The 13127-nt window shown below is 42.4% G+C and overlaps 1 protein-coding gene across 10 annotated transcripts in view; it reads left to right on the top strand.

The window, feature by feature from the left end:
• The window catches only part of LOC120397536 (KAT8 regulatory NSL complex subunit 1-like), a 141063-nt gene that overhangs the window by 21214 nt on the left and 106722 nt on the right, over positions 1 to 13127 (top strand). For 6 of the 10 annotated variants that reach the window (XM_039523515.1, XM_039523517.1, XM_039523518.1 and 3 more), the window contains one exon: positions 7349 to 7436. The exons of the other annotated variants lie outside the window; for them this stretch is intronic. The gene's annotated coding sequence lies outside the window, so the exon portion shown is untranslated. The remainder of the gene's footprint in view (positions 1 to 7348; positions 7437 to 13127) is intronic. 10 annotated transcript variants of the gene reach the window in all.

Raw genomic sequence — 13127 nt, forward strand, 5'->3', positions numbered from 1 at the left:
GAATGCCAAAAGCAATCTAAAGTTGCTCCTATCCATATTACACAGCATGTCAGACAACTGGGAGTCATCTTCAGTTAAGAACTTTGCAATTAACTGCACTGCCATCCTCAATGTCTTCATGACAGTTATCAGAGCATAGGAGAGCAGTACAGGATCCATTCTTTCTCATAAAAATGCCCGGTTGCACAGCAAAGAAGGGCTGTTGAAAAATGCCATGAAAGAAAGCTGTAAGCCCGTGGAATGCTGGGACAGAAAGCAATGCATCACAGGACATTGAGCCCAGTCCCAAGATGCGCTGCAATCCACTCCACTTTCCCATGAAATATAACGACAGAAGGTGTTGAACTAGGCTGTGGGATAGGTACTCTCAGTGCACTGCTCATACTGTCGATGCTAGTGCCCCAAGTGTGGACGTGCTTTGCTGACAGAGTAAGTGTGAACATGCAATACCGATTTTTATTATAGTGCTTTTTGAATGTCGACATCACTTTTGTTGACAAAACTCTGTAATGTAGACAAGGCCTTTGATATGCTGATAGAGGATAGGTCCATCAATGGCTATTAGCCATAATGTGGTTGCGTCTCTGTGTGTTCCTAAACTTCTGACTGCTAGAAGCTGGGACTGGATGACAGTATGGATCACTCAATAAATTGCCCTGTTCTTTTTACTCCCTCTGAAGCATCTGGCGCCAGTCACAGTCAAAAGACAGGATACTGTGCTAGATGGACCATTGGTCTGACCCAGTGTGGTCGTTCTTACGGTTTTACTGTTTTTTTCAAAAGCAGAATAATTTTCAATATTACTTAAGGTTGTGAGGTCAAGTTAGGCCATGCCAAAGTTAAGGCTGTCTATGCAACTTTGTTTTGCCCTTCTTGTGCGTATGTGTTATGATACTCTAACTACATGATGGCATACTATTTTTTTTTTTCCCCACAGGACCTCTTCCCTCATTCAGAACATACGAAGGATAGTGCTTATTTGAGGAGCAGCTATTCAGCATTTTGTTTTGTCATAGTCTTTCAGAGTTTGGCCCCATGCCTTATTTAGTGCACACTATAAGAGTATTTCCATGTCGGCTTTTTTATGTTGATTGTAATGTTAGTGTTTATGAAGCACACAGCTACTAACTTGTTTTCAAAACTTTCCTGTAAGATGAGATGTATTAACTGCATTCTGCAGCTGGAGAACTGATGCACTGAGAAATTAGTGGACAACTTTGGTCTTAAGTTTGGGTGCCCAAATTGAGAGGCTGAGGGCTTCATGTTTTTCAGAGTATGTGGCATTATGTAACACTTTCTATGTTCAGAGCACATCTCCATTTGACTTCAGATGCCGCTGTACAGTGCTTAACACTTCTGCAGATTAGACCCCATGATCTAGAGCTGGGCACACAGAAAATGAGGTGCACAAGTAGTGACCACCGATGTAAAGTTTGATTTAAGCAACTTGCCTAGCATCATGTAAGAACTCCATGGCTTTGACAGTGATGCACTCCTAATCTCCCTTGCAACATTCAACTGCTTTAACTATGAAAACATCCTTTCTCTTCCTGCAGTCCTTTGCCTCGTGCACTAAACCCATTTAAGCTTTAGCCACAAATGAGGCAGGGGTTGACTAACAGCCTCTTTTGATACATAATCCTGATTCATTCCTAGAGCATGGTACTTTCTGTGCACTGAATGAGGCAAAGAACTTATGGCAAAAAGAGTCATGTAATTAGGACCGCATAATAATGCGTGTACACAGGGGGAGTCAAATTAGGTTTGCACAAGCAGTGTTAATTCTGGCATTTCATAACTTGAGGACTTGAGTTTACAGTCTTAACATTCTATTAATGTAGGCTTTTGTATTTAATTCTCTAGTGTGTTTTTTTTAACCATAATGGGATGTTTTATGTGGAATCATTGACACCCATGTTTTTCATTGGATGTGTTGGGACCTTTGAATCCATAGCACAACCACTTGGGTAACAGAGTAACTGAAGGCTGTAGTAGTTTCACATAAAGGCAGATGACCAGCCACTAGATAAGGATGAGACCTGTATAGCAGTTAGTTTCACAGATATTTGCTGACAAAGAAATGTTGAAACTGGAATCTTGGTTTCCATTCTGAGTTCTGGAGAGGGGTGTCTCTAGTAGTCATTGTTTCTTGTGCATTATCTCCCTCCCTAATCCTGATACCCTTCTGCCCTTGTTCCATACTAGATGATCACAATGGTCCCTTCTGGCCGTGGAACATATGAATCTGTCTGTCGGCACCCCCCTACTCTCAAGTCTCTGTGTCTATCCTGTCCTGGGCTTCTCATTTAACATCTCTCCCCCAGCCCCTTTACACTGGTTTCCAGTACCATCTTTTTGCCCGTTCCAATCATTTCCCCCTCCACCCTTGCAGCACCTTGGCTCCTCCCAGTCTCTCTCTCTGCACAGCCCCTGCCAGGTATAGTCGTCTTCTCTCTTCTCCATTCTGATTGTTTGTCTTTGCATGTGCCACCCCTTCTCCAGTGCAGCTCTTGTTCCCTCTGTATTAGAGTCATGTTGTGTCCTCCTCCACTCCGTCCGGGCGTCAGCAGGAAGATAAGAAAAAAGTTTTTTGTGCCTGGTACAATGACCCCCAGCAGTCAGAAGCAGTGATTGTAAGGTAATTACGGCTCAGCCGCAGGATGGAGCATTCCCAGTACAGATAATCTTTGGAGAATGTAGCTGCCAAACTCTTAAGTTTGCTGACCACGTGCAAACTGAAATTTTTTCAAAGGCTGATAGCTGCCAAATTTGGACTTTTTTCCACAGGAACAGCAAAAGGCACATCCCTGATAAAAAGCATCTTATAATGGGAAGTATCAAGCAACCTGAACTCTAGGAGGAGCTGGTAATGCCACCTATAATATGACTCAACATTAACAAGTCACTGGGACCAGATGGCATTCACCCAAGTATTCTGAAAGAACTCAAATGTGAAGTTGCGGAACTATTAACTAAGATTTGTAACGTGTCCTTTAAATCGGCTTCAGTACCCAATGACTGCAAGTTAGCTAATGTAACGCCAATATTTAAAAAGGGCTCTAGAGGTGATCCTGGCAATTACAGACCGGTAAGTCTAACATCAGTACCGGGCAAACTAGTCGAAACAATAGTTAAGAATAAAATTGTCAGACACATAGAAAAACATAAACTGTTGAGCAGTAGTCAACATGGTTTCTGTAAAGGGAAATCATGTCTTACTAATCTATTAGAGTTCTTTGAAGGGGTCAACAAACATGTGGATAAGGGGATCCAGTGGACATAGTATACTTAGATTTCCAGAAAGCCTTTGACAAGGTCCCTCACCAAAGGCTGTCACGTAAATTAAGCTGTCATGAGATAAAAGGGAAGGTCCTTTCATGGATTGAGAACGGGCTAAAAGACAGGGAACAAAGGGTAGGAATTAATAGTAAATTCTCAGAATGGAGAGGGGTAACTAGTGGTGTTCCCCAAGGGTCAGTCCTCGGACCAATCCTATTCAATTTATTCATAAATGATCTGGAGAAAGGGGTAAACAGTGAGGTGGCAAAGTTTGCAGATGATACTAAACTGCTCAAGATAGTTAAGACCAAAGCAGACTGTGAAAACTTCAAAAAGATCTCACAAAACTAAGTGATTGGGCAACAAAATGGCAAATTAAATTTAATGTGGATAAATGTAAAGTAATGCACATTGGAAAAAATAACCCCAACTATACATACAATATGATAGGGGCTAATTTAGCTACGAGGAGTCAGGAAAAAGATCTTGCAGTCATCGTGGACAGTTCTCTGAAGACGTCCACGCAGTGTGCAGAGGCAGTCAAAAAAGCAAACAGGATGTTAGGAATCATTAAAAAGGAAATAGAGAATAAGACTGAGAATATATTATTGCCCTTATATAAATCGATGGTATGCCCACATCTCGAATACTGCGTACAGATGTGGTCTCCTCACTTCAAAAAAGATATACTGGCATTAGAAAAGGTTCAGAGAAGGGCAACTAAAATGATTAGGGGTTTGGAGAGGGTCGGAGGGGGTCCCATATGAGGAGAGATTAAAGAGGCCAGGACTTTTCAGCTTGGAAAAGAGGAGACTAAGGGAGCATATGATAGAGGTATATAAAATTATGAGTGATGTGGAGAAGTGGCTAAGGAAAAGTTATTTACTTATTCCCATAACACAAGAACTAGGGGTCACCAAATGAAATTAATAGGCAGCGGGTTTAAAACAAATAAAAGGAAGTTCTTCACGCAGCGCACAGTCAACTTGTGGAACTCCTTACCTGAGGAGGTTGTGAAGGCTAGGACTATAACAACGTTTAAAAGAGAACTGGATAAATTCATGGTGGCTAAGTCCATAAATGGCTATTAGCCAGGATGGGTAAGTAATGGTGTCCCTAGCCTCTGTTTGTCAGAGGATGGAGATGGATGGCAGGAGAGAGATCACTTGATCATTGCCTGTTAGGTTCACTCCCTCTGGGGCACCTGGCATTGGCCACTGTCGGTAGACAGATACTGGGCTAGATGGACCTTTGGTCTGATCCGGTACGGCCGTTCTTATGTTCTTATGAATATGGCACAGTCTCAGTCAGTCGTACGATTAGTAGTGATGTAAAGTGCCTTAAGTTTAATGTGTCTGTCTGCAGATACCAGTGAAGCAATCTCAAAGGTAATTTTAAGAGATTCCTCTGAGGGTACTAATTGGGGTGGGGGAAAGCTGGGGGTGCTATATTCATCAGTATTTAGCCTTCCTTAGCTGGTGGCTTTAAATGGACACAACTTAAAAAATATTGCACATCTTTTATCCCATTTCACATGAGAATTTGTTACTAAAACAGATCTAAAGATCTTTTCTTGGTGTGTTCTTTGTATTTGAGAGAGTGTGCATGTAGTCAGTTCTGATTTCTGTATCAATAGTCAGTTTTACAGTGTTTCTTACATTCCTGAGAGGCTGTAAACATGTAGATGAGCTCTGAAAACAATGAAAGTCTGCTTAGTTGCTGCTATGTAATAAACATATGAATTTCTAAGTATTTATTTTAATGGAGTAACTTTTAAATTGATAATTAAATTGAAATTTTAAAATACAATTCACTCTTTTCTTGTCTGGGAATTTACATAGAGTTATGACAAATCCGAATGAGTCCATATACTAAGTAATGGTTGCCATTATCTGCATATATTTGATATGAATTCATTGTTTTTAGGGACAAAATCTCTTCCATATCAGCATTGTCACTCGGAGTACAGTGAGCAAAACTAATTAGCCAATAGGAATTTATATGTGAGCAGTTCTCTGTTTGTTCGTACTTTGAAGACTTATTGCCAGCTAGCTATGCCTGCAGGGAAACTGATTTCCTAGCTCTGCCTAGCAATCATTTTCATATTGCTCTACTTAAAATAAGAACACTCTGGAAGCTAATTATACTGTAGATGTTGCTTTTGTAACTGCAGTGTAATCTTCTGAGCCCCAGGTGGAAATGATGCTGGCTTAATAGATGAAATATGGAAGTGGGAACCAGCAAGCTGAGTTTGAATCCTGCTTTAGAGAGACATCTTGCAGCAGGACAATGACAATCAAATGCAATTGGGTGTGCCTCGTTATGTAGAGAATTAAAGAATTTGAGGTTCCTAGCTTTGATGTGATTGATGCGTAATACGTAGTAGTGCAACTAGGACTTGATCAGAGGCTCCAGGAAGTCTTCTCAGCAGTTGAAATGTGATGGAGTCATACATAGTATTTGATATATAGAAGGAGGTGGTATCACTTCAGAGTTGACTTTACTTCCTTTAATAATGAACATCAGATTTGGTGAGCTAGCAAAAATTTATCATCTTAGACTTGTAGGATTGCCAATTAAAATCTCTTATCCAAAAATTTTATGAAATTACTAATGAGCATATCGCCGGCAGTGTTCCTTCTAATTTTTCCCACCCATGTGCAGAATGAATTTTGTTATGTGCACCAATATGGAGGTGATGTGTGGTGGGGTGGGGCCAAGGGGTTTGGAATATGGGAGGGGGCTCAGGGCAGGGGCAGAGGGTTGGGTGCAGAGGTGTGTGGGCTCTGTGGTAGGGCTGGGGGTGAGGGACTCAGGGTTGGGGCAGAAAGTTGGGGTGTGAGGGCTCTGGCTCGGGGTGCTGGCTCTGGAGTGGGGCTGGAGATGAGGGGCTCTGGGGTGGGGCAGAGGGTTGGGGAGCAGGGGATGAGGAGTTTGGGGTGCAGGAGGATGCTCAGGTCTACGGCAAGAAGAGAGGACTCCTCCAGTTCTCTTTCCCCACAGAAGCTGGGCTGGGTTGAAGAGGTGCCTCTCCCTGCCACGGCAGCTCTGGGATTGGGGCTTCAGAATAGGCAGACCTCCCCTGGCCCCAGTAGGTCTGGGCTGCCCCTCCCTGGCTGTGCCACAGCAGAGTTGGGGACAGAGGAGGGGCACCCCTCCCATGGCCGCATCAAGTCCCCGGGTGGGTTCCTTGAGCATCTGAGTGGTGCTAAATAGGCTGCTGTGTGGCTGCGCAGCTTTCTGAGAACTTAGAGGCAATACTCCTTAGTAAAGTCCCTTAAGTGTTGGAAGAATTCAATTCAGTGAGGCTGAAACATTACACAGGATCTCTCTTTAAAAGCAACGTATACTTGTACTTGAAGAGGCCACCTAACTAAATTAAAAATGTGAGTGTGTCTTGGGGGTTGGATGTTGTCACTGAGATCCTGATAAACACAGGGAATTCCCAGGTACCCCAGTATCTACACTTTTCCTCCCACCCCCACCCTGCCGAAGTAGTCTCAGAAAGCAATTAATCCATGTGTTGTAAGACTTTGTTAGGATCAGAGCCTCTAAGTTGGCATTGGAAGAATGGAATTGTCACTCTGAAGAGTTAGACTTGGGTGTGCAGCAGAGAACTTTCTTGATAACTGGTTCTGAGTCTGGAACTCACTCCCCAAAAAGATCGGGATGTCCATGAAGCTCTGTCTCAAGAAAAAAATATATAAATCCTACTTTTGATTAGGCTTTTCACAGTATCGCAGTTTTTTTTTAAAAACGCCAGTCTCTGCACACTGCAAGGAAGAGAGAACTATATCTTCAACACTTCAGAATTTTGTGAGTTGCTCATGCTGTGGTGATGGGAACTGTATTAGAATCTAACTGGAATCACATCTAGATGTAACCCAAGCTTGCTTTCTGGATATTCAGATTTTTTTAGAGTAGCGGGAGAGGCTAGATCTGCAAAAACAGTACAGCATTTACTTAAGCATCCCATATTGGTTAGACACTCTTCACAATTTAAGCTGACATCTGTTTTGGCTGTCATGTAAACTTAAAGTCAAAACCTAATTTGTTTAATCTGTTTCAGCATTAGACATGAGGACAAACATTACTAGAGAACTACAGTTGGAGTTGAGAACTTGATTATAATTTGAGAACCCAGCACAATACCACAGGTGAGGCTGACAGTGGAAGCAATAAGATTGTATTGAATGTTAGTGAAAAAGCTTTAATATTCTCCCTGTGTGCAAATGCTTAACTATAAGTGCCTTCCAGTCACAGCAGAACCTTGCTGATGCACATATTAACTTGCATATGTTACCAAGTGGTCTTGCTTCACTTCTGAAAGATCTAATATCAGGGTGCAGTAATAAGGTTTTGTGTTACTGATTTGACTGTACAGAACACTTATCGAGATGAATACAAAGTATTATCAGTTATAACTAAATTTCATTGTGACTTACACCTCTACCCCGATATAACGTGACTCAATATAACACAATATCGGATATAACGCGGTAAAGCAGTGCTCTGGGGTGTGGGGCTGCACGCTCAGGCGGATCAAAGCAAGTTTGATATAACGTGGTTTCACCTATAATGCGGTAAGATTTTTTTTTTGGCTCCTGAGGACAGTGTTATATCGGGGTAGAGGAATATTTATTTTTTTTGAATTGTTCACTCTCCAACTTGCAAAAGCCATAACTGCTAGTGCAAATTAGTGATGTTCTGCTGTTTTACCATCTGGGAGTGAATTTTTATGGAAAGTGAAAAGGCTTATTTCTATCTAAATCTGAAATGTTAAATATTTAACTTAGATTTGTTAGTGTTTGAGGATCAGAGTATGTAAACATTTGTGGTTCTCTTAGTCATTTAGCTAAGGAAACAACTTGATTAGAAAGGGAGAATATAATTAGCATAATATCAAATCCCCTGCTAATGCCAGTACTGTAATGGTGTCCTTCAGAATAGGAAACAGGAAAATTAGTATGTTCTTCTGTACATCCTTAAGGCTGCCTGTGTTTAAACAGAGCAAGATCTACAGTTGGAGTTTTAAATTATCTTGCTGCAAGGCATCTGCTCATAGAAACATGTGAGCAAAGAAATGTGCTGACTTTTCCTGTTATAAATTTGCTTCCTATTAAACATCCGGCTTAATATTGGAGCACTGAGATGACTGCCATGATGACTGATATTTTGTTTGACTTGTAGATTTTCATGCCTCTGAAATTCCTTAATAGATATCTAGGTACCCATCATAAATGAGACGATACAGTGAGATAATTTGGCCTTGCTGGATGAAGAGACCTCCTTTACTGATGTTATGTGGGGAATTCCCATTGCCTTCAACTGGCAATCCAATTTGGTGTCTAGAAGTTTAAACCATATAGTATAAAATGTCAATATTGACCTAATGTAGACAACTATTGTTGCTAAACATGGTGATTGGAGTGTATGTAAGAAAATTCCTCTGAACTATCTCATAAGAACGGCCGTACCGGGTCAGACCAAAGGTCCATCTAGCCCAGTATCTGTCTACCAACAGTGGCCAATGCGAGGTGCCCCAGAGGGAGTGAACCTAACAGGCAGTGATCAAGTGATCTCTCTCCTGCCATCCATCTCCATCCTCTGACGAACAGAGGCTAGGGACACCATTCTTACCCATCCTAGCTAATAGCCATTTATGGACTTAGCCACCATGAATTTATCCAGTCCCCTTTTAAACATTGTTATAGTCCTAGCCTTCACAACCTCCTCAGGTAAGGAGTTCCACAAGTTGACTGTGCGCTGCGTGAAGAAGAACTTCCTTTTATTTGTTTTAAACCTGCTGCCTATTAATTTCATTTGGTGACCCCTAGTTCTTGTATTATGGGAATAAGTAAATAACTTTTCCTTATCCACTTTCTCCACATCACTCATGATTTTATATACCTCAGTCTTCTCTTTTCCAAGCTGAAGAGTCCTAGCCTCTTTAATCTTTCCTCGTATGGGACCCTCTCCAAACCCTTAATCATTTTAGTTGCCCTTTTCTGAACCTTTTCTAGTGCTAGAATATCTTTTTTTAGGTGAGGAGACCACATCTGTACACAGTATTCGAGATGTGGGCGTACCATGGATTTATATAAGGGCAATAATATATTCTCAGTCTTATTTTCTATCCCCTTTTTAATGATTCCTGCACACTGCGTGGAGATCTTCAGAGAACCATCCACGATGACTCCAAGATCTTTTTCCTGACTCGTTGTAGCTAAATTAGCCCCCATCATGTTGTATGTATAGTTGGGGTTATTTTTTCCAATGTGCATTACTTTACATTTATCCACATTAAATTTCATTTGCCATTTTGTTGCCCAATCACTTAGTTTTGTGAGATCTTTTTGAAGTTCTTCACAGTCTGCTTTGGTCTTAACTATCTTGAGCAGTTTAGTATCATCTGCAAACTTTGCCACCTCACCGTTTACCCCTTTCTCCAGATCATTTATGAATAAATTGAATAGGATTGGTCCTAGGACTGACCCCTGGGGAACACCACTAGTTACCCCTCTCCATTCTGAGAATTTACCATTAATTCCTACCCTTTGTTCCCTGTCCTTTAACCAGTTCTCAGTCCATGAAAGGACCTTCCCTTTTATCCCATGACAGCTTAATTTACGTAAGAGCCTTTGGTGAGGGACCTTGTCAAAGGCTTTCTGGAAATCTAAGTACACTATGTCCACCGGATCCCCCTTGTCCACATGTTTGTTGACCCCTTCAAAGAACTCTAATAGATTAATAAGACACGATTTCCCTTTACAGAAACCATGTTGACTATTACTCAACAGTTTGTTTTTCTACGTGTCTGACAATTTTATTCTTAACTATTGTTTCAACTAATTTGCCCGGTACCGACGTTAGACTTACCGGTCTGTAATTGCCGGGATCACCCCTAGAGCCCTTTTTAAATATTGGCGTTACATTAGCTAACTTCCAGTCATTGGGTACCGAAGCCAATTTAAAGGACAGGTTACAAACCTTAGTTAATAGTTCCGCAACTTCACATTTGAGTTCTTTCAGAATACTTGGGTGAATGCCATCTGGTCCCGGTGACTTGTTAATGTTGAGTTTATCAATTAATTCCAAAACCTCCTCTAGTGACACTTCAATCTGTGACAGTTCCTCAGATTTGTCACCTACAAAAGCCAGCTCAGGTTTGGGAATCTCCCTAACATCCTCAGCCGTGAAGACTGAAGCAAACAGTTCTTTTACTGTTTTTTTCTAATTTGGGGTATACATTGAAGTTGGGCCTTTATTATGGTGTCTTTAAAAAGGGCCCATGCAACTTGCAGGGATTTCACTTTAGTCACTGTACCTTTTAACTTTTGCCTAACTAACCCCCTCATTTTTGTATAGTTCCCCCTTTTGAAATTAAATGCCACAGTGTTGGGCAGTTGAGGTGTTCTTCCCACCACAGGGATGTTGAATGTTATTGTATTATGGTCACTATTTCCAAGCGGTCCTGCTATAGTTACCTCTTGGACCAGCTCCTGCGCTCCACTCAGGATTAAATCTAGAGTTCCCTCTCCCCTTGTGGGTTCCCGTACCAGCTGCTCCATGAAGCAGTCATTTAAAGTATCGAGAAATTTTATCTCTGCATTTCGTCCTGAAGTGAAATGTTCCCCGTCAATATGTGGATAATTGAAATCCCCCACTATTATTGGGTTCTTAATTTTGATAGCCTCTCTAATTTCCCTTAGCATTTCATCATCACTATTACTGTCCTGGTCAGGTGGTCGATAATAGATCCCTAATGTTATATTTTTACTAGAGCATGAAATTTCTATCCATAGAGATTCTATGGAACATGTAGATTCGCTTAAGATTTTTACTTCATTTGAATCTACACTTTCTTTCACATATAGTGCCACTCCTCCCCCTGCACGACCTGTTCTGTCCTTCCGATATATTTTGTACCCCGGAATGATTGTGTCCCATTGATTGCTCTCAGTCCACCAGGTTTCTGTGATGCCTATTATATCAATATCCTCCTTTATCACAAGGCACTCTAGTTCACCCATCTAATTATTTAGACTTCTGGCATTTGTGTAAAAACACTTTAAAAACTTGTCCCTGTTTATTAGCCTGCCTTTTTCTGATGTGCCAGATTCTTTTTTATGTGACTGTTTATCATCTGATCTGGCCCTTACATTATCCTCTTCCATCCTCTGCTCCTGACTATAACCTGGAGATTCTCTATCATCAGACTCTCCCCTAAGAGAAGTCTGTGTCCGATCCACACGCTCCTCTGCAGTGGTCGGCTTTCCCCCATCTCCTAGTTTAAAAACTGCTCTACAACCTTTTTAATGTTTAGTGCCAGCAGTCTGGTTCCACTTTGGTTTAGGTGGAGCCCATCTCTCCTGTATAGGCTCCTCCCATCCCAGAAGTTTCCCCAGTTCCTAATGAATGTGAACCCCTCCTCTCTACACCATCGTCTCATCCACACATTGAGACTCTGAAGCTCTGCCTGCCTACTTGGCCCTGCGCGTGGAACTGGGAGCATTTCTGAGAATGCCACCATAGAGGTCCTGGATTTCAGTCTCTTCCCTAGCAGCCTAAATTTGGCTTCCAGGACATCTCTCCTACCCTTCCCTATGTCATTGGTACCTACATGTACCACAACCACTGGCTCCTCCCCACCACTACACATAAGTCGGTCTAGATGCTTCGAGAGATCCGCAACCTTCGCACCAGGCAGGCAAGTCACCATACGGTTCTCCCGATCATCACAAACCTAGCTATCTATGTTTCTAATGATCGAATCTCCCATTACTAACACCTGCCTTTTCCTAGAAACTGGAGTTCCCTCCCCCGGAGAGGCAACCTCAGTGCGAGAGGCAACCCCAGCACCATCTGGAAGGCGGGTCCCAACTACGGGATGGTTTCCCTCTGCTCCCATTGACTGCTCTGCTTCCCTGGGCCTTTCATCCTCCTCAACAGCTCAGGGGCTGTCTGACTGGAGGTGGGACAATTCTACAGTGTCCTGGAAAGCCTCATCAACATACCTCTCTGCCTTTCTTAGCTCCTCCAGTTCCGCCACCCTGGCCTCCAAAGTCCGTACATGGTCTCTGAGGGCCAGGAGCTCCTTGCACCGACTGCACACGTACGCCACCCGCCCACAGGGCAGGTAATCATACATGCAACACTCTCAGCGCAATAAATTGGATAGCCCCCACCCTGCTGCTGGGCTTCTGCCTGCATTGTCTCCTAGTTAATGGAAGGGTGGTTTACAGAAAGGGGTTTTGAAATGTGGTTCGGTTTATAGGTTTTAGGGGGACCGCAGGGAAGGGGTTTAGGGCTGGCGAGGGACTCCCACTCCTTCCCACTCTCCTTCTAAACTCCCTTGCGAAACTCCCTGTTAGCAGCCCCTGTTCGCAAAGCTGCAGTGAGAGATAAAAAGACTTCCTTTAAAAGGTGGAAGTCAAATCCTAATGAGGCAAATAGAAAGGAACACACACACTGCCAACTTAAGTGCAAGAATGTAATAAGAAAAGCCAAAGAGGAGTTTGAAGAACGACTAGCCAAAAACTCTAAAGGTAATAACAAAATGTTTTTTAAGTACATCAGAAGCAGGAAGCCTGCTAAACAACCAGTGGGGCCCCTTGACGATCAAAATACAAAAGGAGCGCTTAAAGATGATAAAGTCATTGCGGAGAAACTAAATATATTGCAGCGCTAATAGCTAGTGGAGTGCACCAGGAGTTTTTAGAGGAGAGAAGCTATTTTTCCTCTCAGGTATTTCTAGATCACCCATCACTAGCATGCTAACAACCCTCTATTACAGTGGCTCTCAACCTTTCCAGGCTACTGCAGGGAGCCCCGGGCCCTTTAAAGTG

Source organism: Mauremys reevesii, linkage group 2 (genome assembly GCF_016161935.1).
Source record: "Mauremys reevesii isolate NIE-2019 linkage group 2, ASM1616193v1, whole genome shotgun sequence".
In the NCBI taxonomy this organism is placed as follows: Eukaryota; Metazoa; Chordata; order Testudines; family Geoemydidae; genus Mauremys; species Mauremys reevesii.